Below are 11,858 nucleotides of genomic sequence, written 5' to 3'. Positions count from 1 at the left end.
GGAACAAGTACCCCGCCTTGGGCTTGGGATCAGCCTTCTTGAGAGCCACCAAACGGCCAGATGACACAATCCAGAAGTTAGAGATGTTTAGCCCTCCATGGGGTAAAGCTTTACCAACGACAAATGGATCCAGGAGAGAGACAGGGAGACACACTCTTTTTTCTCATATGGAATAGTCCAAGATGGAGTTCTTCCTTGTTAACCTTTCCAGAGATGTCCCATGCCTGCGGAGTGATGTGCTGTATGACTGCACAACAGTAAACAGTATAACAGTGCATCTCACTGTGTCCCATCTTCCATTGCCCCTCCCCATCCTGAACAGACTGCTTCGTGCCCGGTTTTCTACGGTAGCTGGGCTTGGACCACCTTCACTGACATAGTGGCACCAGGAGCAAGTGAAGAGAGAACAAAACTGCAAGAGATATTCAGAACGCAGTATTGGCACCAATTTGGTGGCTGACCTAATGTGGGGAGTGAATGAGGGGGGTGTGTTTAAGATGATCCTAGGTTTCTTTTTTCTCTTTTTTCTTTTTTTTGAGACAGAGTCACTCCATTGCCCAGACTGGAGTGCAATGGCACAATCCTGGCTCACTGCAGCCTCCGCCTCTCAGGTTTAAGTGATTCTCCTGCCTCAGCCTCCAGATTAGCTGGGGTTACAGGTATGCACCACCACAAGCAGCTCACTTCAGCATTTTCACTAGAGACACGGTTTTACCATGTTGGCCAGGCTGGTCTCAAACTCCTGGCCTTAGGCGATCCTCCGGCCTTGGCCTCCCAAAGTGCTGGGATTACAAGCATGAGCCAGCGCGCCTGGCCCATCTCCTAGGTTTCTAACTTGGACAACTAAGTGGTCAGCACTAGCACAATTCCTAGCACATGTTAAACCCTCAGTGAATATTTACTGGATGAATAAATGCATGAATTATGGGACCATAACTAAGGTAAAGACTGCAGAAGGTGTTTATTAATGAATCATATGTAGAATAAACTTAAGGAGATTTTAACAAACACTAGTCGGGGTGTTTGCAGTCCTTTCTAAAGAGGCTTTCATATAGTTATATACAAATGAGTCAAGGTCTCAGAAAGAGAAGTGAAAAGCTGAGCCTAGAAGGGTGCTGACAGCCTGTCCACAGTTCAAACAGGTTTCATTCTTGTTAAACCTGAATATGGATCTAAACTGTTCCAAATAATATGGCTGAGTTCAAACTGTTTCAATTGCCCATGATTCACAAAGCAACCAGGCCCAGTTCACATAGTGCTAAATCTAGAACCTCTCATTTCTGAGCTATTTTCATTTTATGAAAACCACAGAAAAACAGAGCTTCCAAAGATTATCTGGCCCAATCCCCTAGTTCAGGAATGATTTGGCACACAGGTTTAGCAAGATCACTGGTATTTATTTTTCTGTAGAGCTGACTGACATTCAACTACCAAATAACAATATTATGTTATGGAAATGCAAGCCAAGAAAAGCCTACAGAATTGAAAAGGAAGAAACATCTTTTGTTCAACTATAATTGGGTGGTGACCCCTGAAGGTACAGTTTTCTGCAAAGTTAGGGATATTTTGGCCTAAATGGAATTTATGGCTAAGCAAAAATGCTAGACTAGAAATGGTTATAAAATAATTATTGTACTTGGTGCTAAAACTAAAATTACTGGTCTAAAAGCATAATGAAAATTCCAGTGCCAGTCATATCAGAGTACTATAAGTACTCAAGTTATAAAGTCCCCAAGAAAGGGAAGGATCAAGTACAGCCAAATAGGTTTGCTTTAAAAATAGTTAGACATGGCTTACTATGTTTCAGGCACTATTCTAAGAAGTTTATATTATTAATTTAATCCTTATAACAATCCTATAGAGGCAGTACTATTATTAGCTCCATTTCACAGATAAAGAGACTGAGGCATTAAAAGGGTAATTTCGCCTGGCGTGGTGGCTCAAGCCTGTAATCCCAGCACTTTGGGAGGCTGAGGCGGGTGGATCACGAGGTCAAGAGATCGAGACCATCCTGGTCAACATGGTGAAACCCCGTCTCTACTAAAAATACAAAAAATTAGCTGGGCATGGTGGCACGTGCCTGTAATCCCAGAGACTCAGGAGGCTGAGGCAGGAGAATTGCCTGAACCCAGGAGGCGGAGGTTGCGGTGAGCCGAGATCGCGCCATTGCACTCCAGCCTGGGTAGCAAGAGTGAAACTCCGTCTCAAAAAAAAAAAAAGGGTAATTTCCCCAAGGTCACACATTAACGTGGTAAACCCAGGATTCAAACCCATTACAGAACTGGTCTGCATGTAAGGGGCATGCTGTTCAAACAGTCAGCATCTTTAAATACTCAGCACAGCACATTGATCATACTGTGAATAGTACAGGGGAACTACGAGATAAAGTAGATTCACATCTCTTGTCTCATACTTGTTCTAATGCATTCACTTACTGAGCAAAATAGTAAACACACTTCCTCACACTATTTATATTGTTCTCATTTTCTCTCTATTTACATTTTTTTCATTCTCTGTCACTGAGTGAAAGTAGTTTGATTTAATGAGTGCCTTTTCCATGACACACACAGTTTTGAACTGGAGATTCCTTGTGGAACAAGATTGACCAAGTCCTTGCATTTATAGAACATGCATTTTAGAGATAAAGCAAGCAATAATCAAGTAAACAGGTAAACAGGATATTTTATAAGAGATACAAAGAGTGAGGCACGTTGGCTCACGCCTGTAATCCCAGCACTTTGGGAGACCAAGGAAGGTGGGTCACCTGAGGTCGGGAGTTCAAGACCAGCCTGACCAACATGGTGAAACCCTGACTCTCCTAAAAATACAAAATTAGCCAGGTGTGGTGGCGCATGCCTATAATCCCAGCTACTTGGGTGGCTGAGGCAGGAGAATCGCTTGAACCTGGGAGGCGGACATTGCAGTGAGCTGAGCTCGAGCCATTGCACTCCAGCCTAGGCAGTAAGAGTGAAACTCTGTCTCAAAAAATAAAAAAGGGAAAAAAAAAGAGAGATGACGGCGACTAAGGTAGGGCAATTGTTTAGGGAATGGCTATGGCTACAGTGCTTCATTTATATTAGGTGTGGTGATGAGGGATGTCCTCTCTGAGGCAACATTTGGGCGTAAGAGAGAAAGCCATGTGATTGTCTGGGGGTTGAAAACAGAGGAAACAGCAAATGCAAGACTCTAAAGCAGGAGTCTGCTCGATATTTTTGAGGAACAGTGAGAAGGCCACTTCCTGAAGAGGAATGAGCAGGGAAGAAAGTGATAGAGGATGAGGTGAGAAGATTAGGCAAGAGTCCAGTCACATGGGCTGTGGTGAGGGAGCGTGGATTTTATCCAAGTGTGAAAAGAGACTACTAAGGGACTTTGAATAGGAGAGTGAGCACATTTCATTTGCATTTTAAAACGACCGTTTTGGCTGCTGTGTGGAGAATGAAATATATGGTGAAAGAGTGGAAGCAGAGAAAATAATTAGGAGGTGATTGCAGCAGGATGGCCAAGAAATGATGGTGGTTTGGACCAGTTGCTAGTGCAGGAGGTAGTAAGAAGGGGCGGAGTTTGGGATACATCCATATCCATCAATTAGAGCTGACAGGAGGGGCTGATCCATTGGGTGTGGACTGTGAGGCAGATCATTTAGGGAGATGAGGGAGCTGTGTTATTATTTGGGACATATTTCTCAGGGAAGATGAGAAAAACATTGCATGGGAGATATCTGAAGGTAAAATGGGACTAGAGCCCTGACCAGAAAGACCACAGCTCTATCTTGGGGAACTTTCTGAGAACATAACAGGAGACCCACAAGAGGACACACTTCTCTCTTCCAGCACAAATCATGGACACCTTCTATTCCAGTCCCTCTTGCTGCTGAAAAGTCATCCTTTGGACCATGATTATGGACAGAGGAAGAAAATTTTACCTTTTTTGTAGGTAAGGTATTAGGAAAACTTACAGGGTGATCTGTGTGTATACAGAATCTATGCTATCTATGTGCTAGAAATAAATACAGATATACTTCTTATTTTTAAAATATATATAGCAATGTATATATTAATATATCCACTGTATATATTGGAATATGTTGGCCAGGCACATTGACTCACATCTGTAATCCCAGTACTTTGGGAGGCCGAGGCGCGTGAATTGCGAGGTCCAGGATTTTGAGACCAGCCTGGGCCAACATGGTGAACGCTCATCTCTATTAAAAATACAAAAATTAGCTGGGCATGGGGGCATGAACCTGTAGTCCCAGCTACTTGGGGGGCTGAGGCAGGAAAATCGCTTAAACCTGCGAGGCGGAGGTTGCAGTGAGCTCAGATTGTGCCATTGCACTCCAGCCTGGCAACACAGCAAGACTCCATCTAAAAAAAAAAAAAAGAAATATGTTAGAATATAGCTGGTTATAGACACTTTACCTTGCTTTATAATTCAGTACTGGTCTGAGTTCCTTAGCCTCTCTCATCACTACATGATTATTTTTCTTTCTCTCTCTCTCTCTTTTTTTTTTTTTTTTTTTTTTCTTAAGAGACAGGGTCTCACTATGTGGCCCAGGCTAGTCTCAAACTCCTGGGCTCAAGTGATCCTCTTGCCTCAGCCTCCCAAAGTCTGGGATTACAGGTGTGAGCCACCACACTTAGCCATGATATTTTGTCAAGCCCAAAGCCTCTCAAAGTCCTTCCCTTCCTGGTTGGGCCTCTGGAATACAAAGAAAGTACCACGTGGACACAGCTACCTTTGAAACCAAAGAATTTTAGTGCAGGAAGGAAGAACTAGTCCAACCCTTCTTTAACTTTAAAGCAGAGGAAGCTGAGCCTGGAGAATTTAAAAGACTCCTATAGTTTCAGCAGCTGCCCTCTATACACAGTAGCCCTGACCTTTTCGGAATTGCACTTTCTGTGCATCTAGTATATTTTTGAGTTCCCAAATTTTCATTTAATACAGAGGTTACCCTGGTCAGATTCTTCTATAATTCCAAAGGAAAAAAGGGCTACGCAGAAAAAGGAAGAGGATGTTTTCAACATACATTTGTTAATACCTTATCATCACGCCAGTGAAATTTTCTGAAAGAACAATCTTTTCAGGAAGCGGTTATAGTGGGAAACCCAGAAGTCAAATCCACGTTTTAAAAAGCTGTCACAGTATGACGAAAGGCTATGTATGCATCATTATCATTTCATCCAGTTTCCTCTACTTACACTGAAAGATCTGCCAGGGCAAGGACTGGAGATGTGCCTAGACTGTGGTGGGTTTTATTCATTCAACAAATGTATTAAAACTCATACTCCTTTAAAGAAGGATCTCTGGAGGCCACCTTTCCCAGTTACCATTGTCTACACCTTTCATTTTGGTGATGAGTCTACTCACATTGATTATAGTAACAATTACCTTCCCATGCATCAAACTTTGTGTTAAGTACTTGATTTGCACTATCATTAACCCTTAACCCTTACACCACCTCTATGCTACTCTAAAATGTACAGTTACATTTTAGAAGTGATGAAGCTTGCCAGGCACGGTGGCTCACGCCTGTAATCCCAACATTTTGGGAGGCCCAAACTGGGAGAAATGCTTGAGGCTAGGAGTTTGAGGCCACACAGTGAGACCCCTCCATCTTTAAAAAATAAAAAATAAAAATCAACCAGGTGTGGTGGCTTGTAACTGTAGCCCTAGCTGGTTGGGAGGCTGAGGCCAGAGGACAGTCTGAACCCAGGAGTTTGAGGCTGCAACGAGCTAGAATCTGTACTTTAACCTGGGCAACACAGTGAGACTGTCTCTAAGAAGAAAGAAATGGTGAAACTGAAGCACCAGGCATAAGAGACTGAGTAACTTGCCACAAGTCATACAAGTAAGCATTGGAAGAGCTGGCATTTGAAAACTCACTGCAGGCATTTAATACCCTGTTTTCTTCTGATTCTCAGTGATGCCTAGCAGTCTTTGGGAGGGGAAACCCCAAGGCTTATTCAGAGTTTCAGCTGGTGAATAAGGTGGGACCCATTCATGCACTTAGCCCCTAATGGGAGATTTACCATGAAGTGAAATAGTCACTGGTTTTGGAAGAGACTATGCGTCAACCGGAACCATCCGATGAAAAAAGACCAACATCATTTAAAGTAATTTTCTTGATGGTTATGATTTTTTTCTCTAAGGATATTTTCCCCCTCTGGTTTTCTAAATTGTCACAAAACATTTGCGCAACGACCTGAGGTGTTATGACACCCTTAGATGAAAATCTGAGGACAGCTTGGATGAAGGACAACTTTTAAGTAAGAACACAGTCCGCCCTCGCCTTGGTTAAACAAATCGAATGGAAACGATTTGTTCAGATGGGAGAATCCAATAAACGCCAGCTCTTCGAAACAGCCCTGACTCCCTGGCAAACGCCGTTCCTCAGCGAATCGTCAAAACCCCGGCGTGCAAATAAACGTCTGAGGGGCGCACCCGCCCTGCGCAGACTTCTCCCGGCAGCTCGGGCTTGGGAGAACGTCTGGAGGACACTGGTAGCTCCTCCCTCTCGGGTTAAGGACTGGAGTAGGGGGAAGGGGGCAGAGGATCGAGGACCGCCGGGTGGGTCACCTGGTTGACGCCTCCCGCCTCCCAGGACGGTGCAGGGGAGCTCCAGGGCGAGTCGCTGCGCGCCAGGAAACGCCTGCGTCAGAGCGCAGGAACAGAGGCGAGAAGCAGAGGGAGCCCCGCCCTCGGGCCCGTCCTAGAGCAGTGCGCCCCTCCCCCGCCCCGGAAACGTCCCCGCCGCCCCTCCCTCCACCACCACCACCTCCCTGGGACCTAGGTTGTAAAATCCCACGCAGTGGGGCGGGCACAGTGACAGCGGCGAGGGGGGAGAGAGGCGCCACCGCCCACTGGCACGGCACCAGCGCCCTCCAGCACCCAACCGCCGCCTCTCTCTCCCTGGCGCGGCTCCAGCCTCCCCTCGCCAGCCTAGCCTCCCAGAGCGGCTCCAGCCCCACCGCACCCACCCGCCCAGCACCCCAACCTCCCAGGCCCCCAGGCCCCCGGCCAGCCCAGCTCGGCCTAGGAGGGCACGCCCAGCGTCTGGATTCCCGCTGCGCGAGGGAGGAGCCGCGGCCGCCCCGCCCCTGGCGTTCTTTGACTCCCCAGGCCCCTTGGACATCTGGGTGCGGGGGTTAGTACATCAGATGTGGCTCCTGGGCCGCCAGATGTGCGCGTTCCCCGCCCGGGGCAGGCGGCTGGCGAGTCCGGGCGGACGCGTGGGAGGGGCTGGGAGTTTTCCCTCCGAGCAGACTTAAAAGCCAGCAGAACCTCAATCCCCCTAGCTCCCCGGGGCGCACTGCCCAACGGAAAGTGTCCAGCCCAGTCTGTGCCTCGCCGCCGAGCAGCCCTCGGGGCTTCTCAAAGCGGTAGAGAAAATAGGGCAGCTCTACAGGATGCCCCAAAGAAAACACTCATATGTCGACCAGGCGACCTCAATGCTGGCGTGGGACCACAGCTGCGCAGCCAGCAAACCCCAGATGGAGCAGGAGGAGAAGTGGCAGTAGAGTTCGCATCTGGGGCTTGCTCTAAAGCCCTCTTTGACCGCTTTTGGATTCCATGTTTGAAGTTGAGAGTCGTATTCCACCTGGTACAGGCAATTCAGGGCAGGAGAAAAGCCAAGTGAACTCTGTGACTCAATCCCCTTGGAATGTGCCTAGAATAATAATAGGGGACTTGAAAGGGTTTTATGGCCGAGGTGGCTAGTAGAGACGAGTTTCCTACGCCTTGCAGTTGGCGGACGGCCGAGGGGGGCAGCATTGCCTTATGCAGAGCTTCTGCGCCTGCAAATAGGACAAAAATAGTCGGAGCATCTGGTTTAAATCAGCCAAAAAGCATTTCTATCAGCTTAATCCACCGGCCTGCAGAACCGACAGAACAGGACAAGCCAAATATATTCCCGGTACTCTTTTAACACTCCAGTAATAGCTAAACCGAATCACACTTTACCGCTGGGATTTCTGTGTCCCACCATACAACTGTCGTTATTTTATAGATGTTGCAAATTAAACTTCCCTTTCTGGGGTTGTGTGTGGGCATGTGCTTAAGCAGTTACATTTGCAAGCAACGCTCGACTACGCTGCCCTTTTCGTTTTCCTTTTTCTTTCTCTTTTTTTGGTATGAGGTCTTAGAATAGTAAAAAGTATCTGAGGCCAACATATGGGTTGCTTACACCACTCAATATATAGCCGCATTTCCCTCCTTTAACGCCCTAATCAGAATTCCAAAGGCAAGTTAGAACAAAAGAAAAACGTGTCTGAGTGTAATGGGAGAACTTGTGCCAAGAATTACAGTCGCAGGGTAAATAACCTTGTTTTCTCCTTCATCAATGGCCGCTACCAAGCACGGCTCTTGGAAAGTGGCCAACAGCCTGTCTGGTGGAGGGCGCTGCTAATTAGAGAGAGCCCATAAACCTCTCTGTCAAAGAGGGCATGTGACCTTCCCTTCAAGTCTAAACAATAAAGCTGGCGAACTGCAGACTGCACTCAACACTGGCTGCCCTGCGGATTCCCTAAATAGGAACAGGATGAAGACCAGGCTCAAGAGGTTACCATAGCTCTGCTCCCACACTTTGAGGAATCGGTCACTCCACTTCCCCGTATAACTTGCTTCAATTACTCTCTGCAATCTATTTAGAGGACAGCAGCTTGCAGAGAGCACTCATTGTCTAATCTAAATGAGGAAGCAATTATTACTTGCTGCAGTCTAATGTGCTTTGAGACTGGTGGGTCAAAGAGCAACCTGATTTCTTGCAACGTGTCTTTGCACTTTGGAAGATATACCTTTTTGATGACATTTATTTACTCCTGCTTTATGAAACATTTTTTTCTATTGAGATTACAAAATTAAGGGGTTTTTCCCCTTCTCAGTCTTCAATGTCCTTTTTAATTTTAGAATTTAAGCTAAAGATCCCGACTACTTTTGCATATTGCTTAATGTTAAATTTTTTTTTTTTAGTGCTTTATTATAGGCATCTTTTCTGATTATTGCAAAGTAGAGGTCTCTAAGTCTTCCGTTCTTTGTTTAATTTACCTCCCTGGGAGCCCCCTTGCTAGCTTTAATTTTATACAACATGTTGTAAACTATAAATAATACAGCTCCACTTTCCTAGAACATATGGAAACTGTCGCCTGCTATATATCCTAACTGTACTTGCTTTCAGCTTAAAGACTGAATAAAGTTAATCTCCTGTGTAAAAAGGCATTTGGCCTTTTGTGTGTGTGTGCGTTTTATTAGTTAAAACCCAGTATGGAACAGCACATGAAATTCTTCTTGTTGTGAACAGAGCACATAAAAGAGTTTACAAGGTGTGGTTTGAAGGGAGGAAGCCTTGGAAAAAATGTTGGTGGAAAGGAGAGGAAGGAAGGAAAGCACTTCCTGAGAGGATACTCCTCGTTTCAGCTGCATCTACTCTTCAAACTCTTCCTGTTTGTCTTAGTCCATAATTGATAGTACATTATTTGTCTTTATTTTTTTCTATTCACTTTAAAAGCATCCTTTCTCTCAGCACTAAAGCTACTCTTAAAACCAAATCCATTAACTTCCAGTGACTTAATAACTTTACTTCATTTATCATTCTGATAATTGGAAACTTTGGTATTCTATAATACATGTATGGAAGGAATCATTTCCATGTTAACTTTCCAAGTATTCTGTGATCTCTAAGATAACCAACTGTGATGGAATTAACAACAGAGTCTGAAGTCACAATCGTTGCACTTGGGTCGTAGGTTGGTCACTGGCTTTTTTGATTTTGTTTTGAGACAGCATCTTTGTGTCACTCAGGCTGGAGTGCAGTGGTGGGATCATAGCTTATTGTGGCCTCAATTTCCTGGGCTCAAGCAATCCTCTTGCCTCACCCCAGCAAGTAGCTGGGACTACAGGCGTGCGCCAGCCACCATATCCAGCTAATTTTTGTATTTTTTTGTAGAGATGGAGTTTTGCTATGCTGCCCAGACTGGTCTCAAACTGAGCTCAAGTGATCCACCCGCCTCAGCATCCCTAAGTGTTGGAATTACAGGCATGAGCCACTGCACCTGGCCACAGGTTGGTCACTGATGAGTCTCTGATTGTGTATTTGTAAAATCAGGATGATGGCTCTTAGCAAAATGTGAAAACAAACATATACTACTGTTGGTTATCACAACTAAACACAAGGGGCATCACAAGCCTTATAAGGTATTAATTCTTCTTCCAAATACATGGCGTGCTGCAACATCTCCTTCATAAGACACATTAATATTTATAATTTCTACATACTGAATTTATGAATTTATATTTTGAAGTGAAGTTTCTTTTGGAATTTATTTATTTATTTATTGAGACAAGGTCTCACTTTGTCAACCAGGCTGGAGTACAATGGCACATCTCAGCTCTCTGCAGCCTTGACCTCCTGAGGTTTAAGCAATCCTCCTTCCTCAGCCCCACAATTAGGTGGGAATATAGGCACACACCACCACACTCAGCTAATTTTTGTATTTTCAGAGATGGGGTTTTGCCATGTTGCCCAGGCCTGGGATTAAACTCCTGGCCTCAAGTGACCCATCCACTTTGGCCTCCCAAAGTGCTGGGATTACAGGTGTGAGCCACCATGCCCAGCTTTTAAAATTTAATTTTAAGGAAACTGTGATAGTTAATTTTATGTGTCAAATTTGGCTAGGCCATGGTACCCAGGGATTTGATCAAACACTAGTCTATGTTGTTTTAAAGGTATTTTCTAGATGCAATTAGCATTGTCAGTAGACTTTCAGTAAAACAGATTACTCCCCATAACGTGGACGAGCCTTGCCTAACAGGTGAAGGGAGAATTCTACCTGCAGAATTGTCTTTGTACTTGAAACATCAGCTCTTCCCTGGATCTCTGGTGTATTGGCCCACCCTGCAGATTTTGAACTTGCCAGTCTCCACAATCACCAGTCAATTCCTTGAAACAAATCTCTCTTTCTCTACATATCTTATTCGTTCTTTTTCTTTGGAGAACCCTAACTCAGATACCTACTATTGACTCTTGGCACTACGATATCTATTGTAGCACTCAAATTGAGAGTGACTTAAATTATGCTTAGCATTGCCATGGGAGAAATGCCCACATACATCCCAACCTGTTTCCTAGTAGTTTGAGATAGCATCCTGTCAAAACACATCAGAATTCAGCCAGATATTCTAACCTGGCTTCATTAACTCCTCTCCTCACACATCTTTTCCAAATCTCAGAATTAAGCAGTGGTTGGAAGAGAGAAACAAAAGACTGATGTGCAAAAGCATCTGATCCTGTTCTCTCTTCTCCCTACACAACTTTCTTTTTATGAGTATTCCCCAAGGTATCAGTTGAAAATATAACAAACTGTGGCAGTCCTAAGGTACTCGAGGTTAAATGTCACCTTGAAAAATTTGCAAGGCTAATAAAAAGGTAGTAGGGTTTCAAGAGTATGATGGTCAGATGCAGGATGTATTTTGGAGACGGCCAAAACAACTTACCAATGTATTGGATGTAAGAGGTAGGGGAAGGGAACCAATTAAAAAAGCAAAAACAAAAACTGCTCTGGGAGAACCACATGAATTATTCAATAACCAAGAAGAAATACTAGAATAAATAATACTCAAATAATCCAAACATTAATTTGGTTGGTAATGAATTCATTTTATTAACAGCAAGAATTATTTCCCTTAAATTAATTCTATGCTCCTTTACTTGGATAAAATCATTGTGCAGAAACCTAACAGCGATATTGTATGACGTAGGTAATCAATGGATATTTTTGAATTAAAAAAAAAAATAGATGTTGACTTGATTTGCACATAATGCCAAAATCACATACTTGCCTTTTTCTTTCTCTTAATCTGGGATT

The sequence above is a fragment of the Sapajus apella genome, unplaced genomic scaffold (assembly GCF_009761245.1).
Source record: "Sapajus apella isolate SASKATOON/1434 unplaced genomic scaffold, GSC_monkey_1.0 scaffold78, whole genome shotgun sequence".
In the NCBI taxonomy this organism is placed as follows: Eukaryota; Metazoa; Chordata; class Mammalia; order Primates; family Cebidae; genus Sapajus; species Sapajus apella.
The sequence above is the reverse complement of the archived record's forward strand: the minus strand, read 5'-3'. Positions refer to the sequence as shown.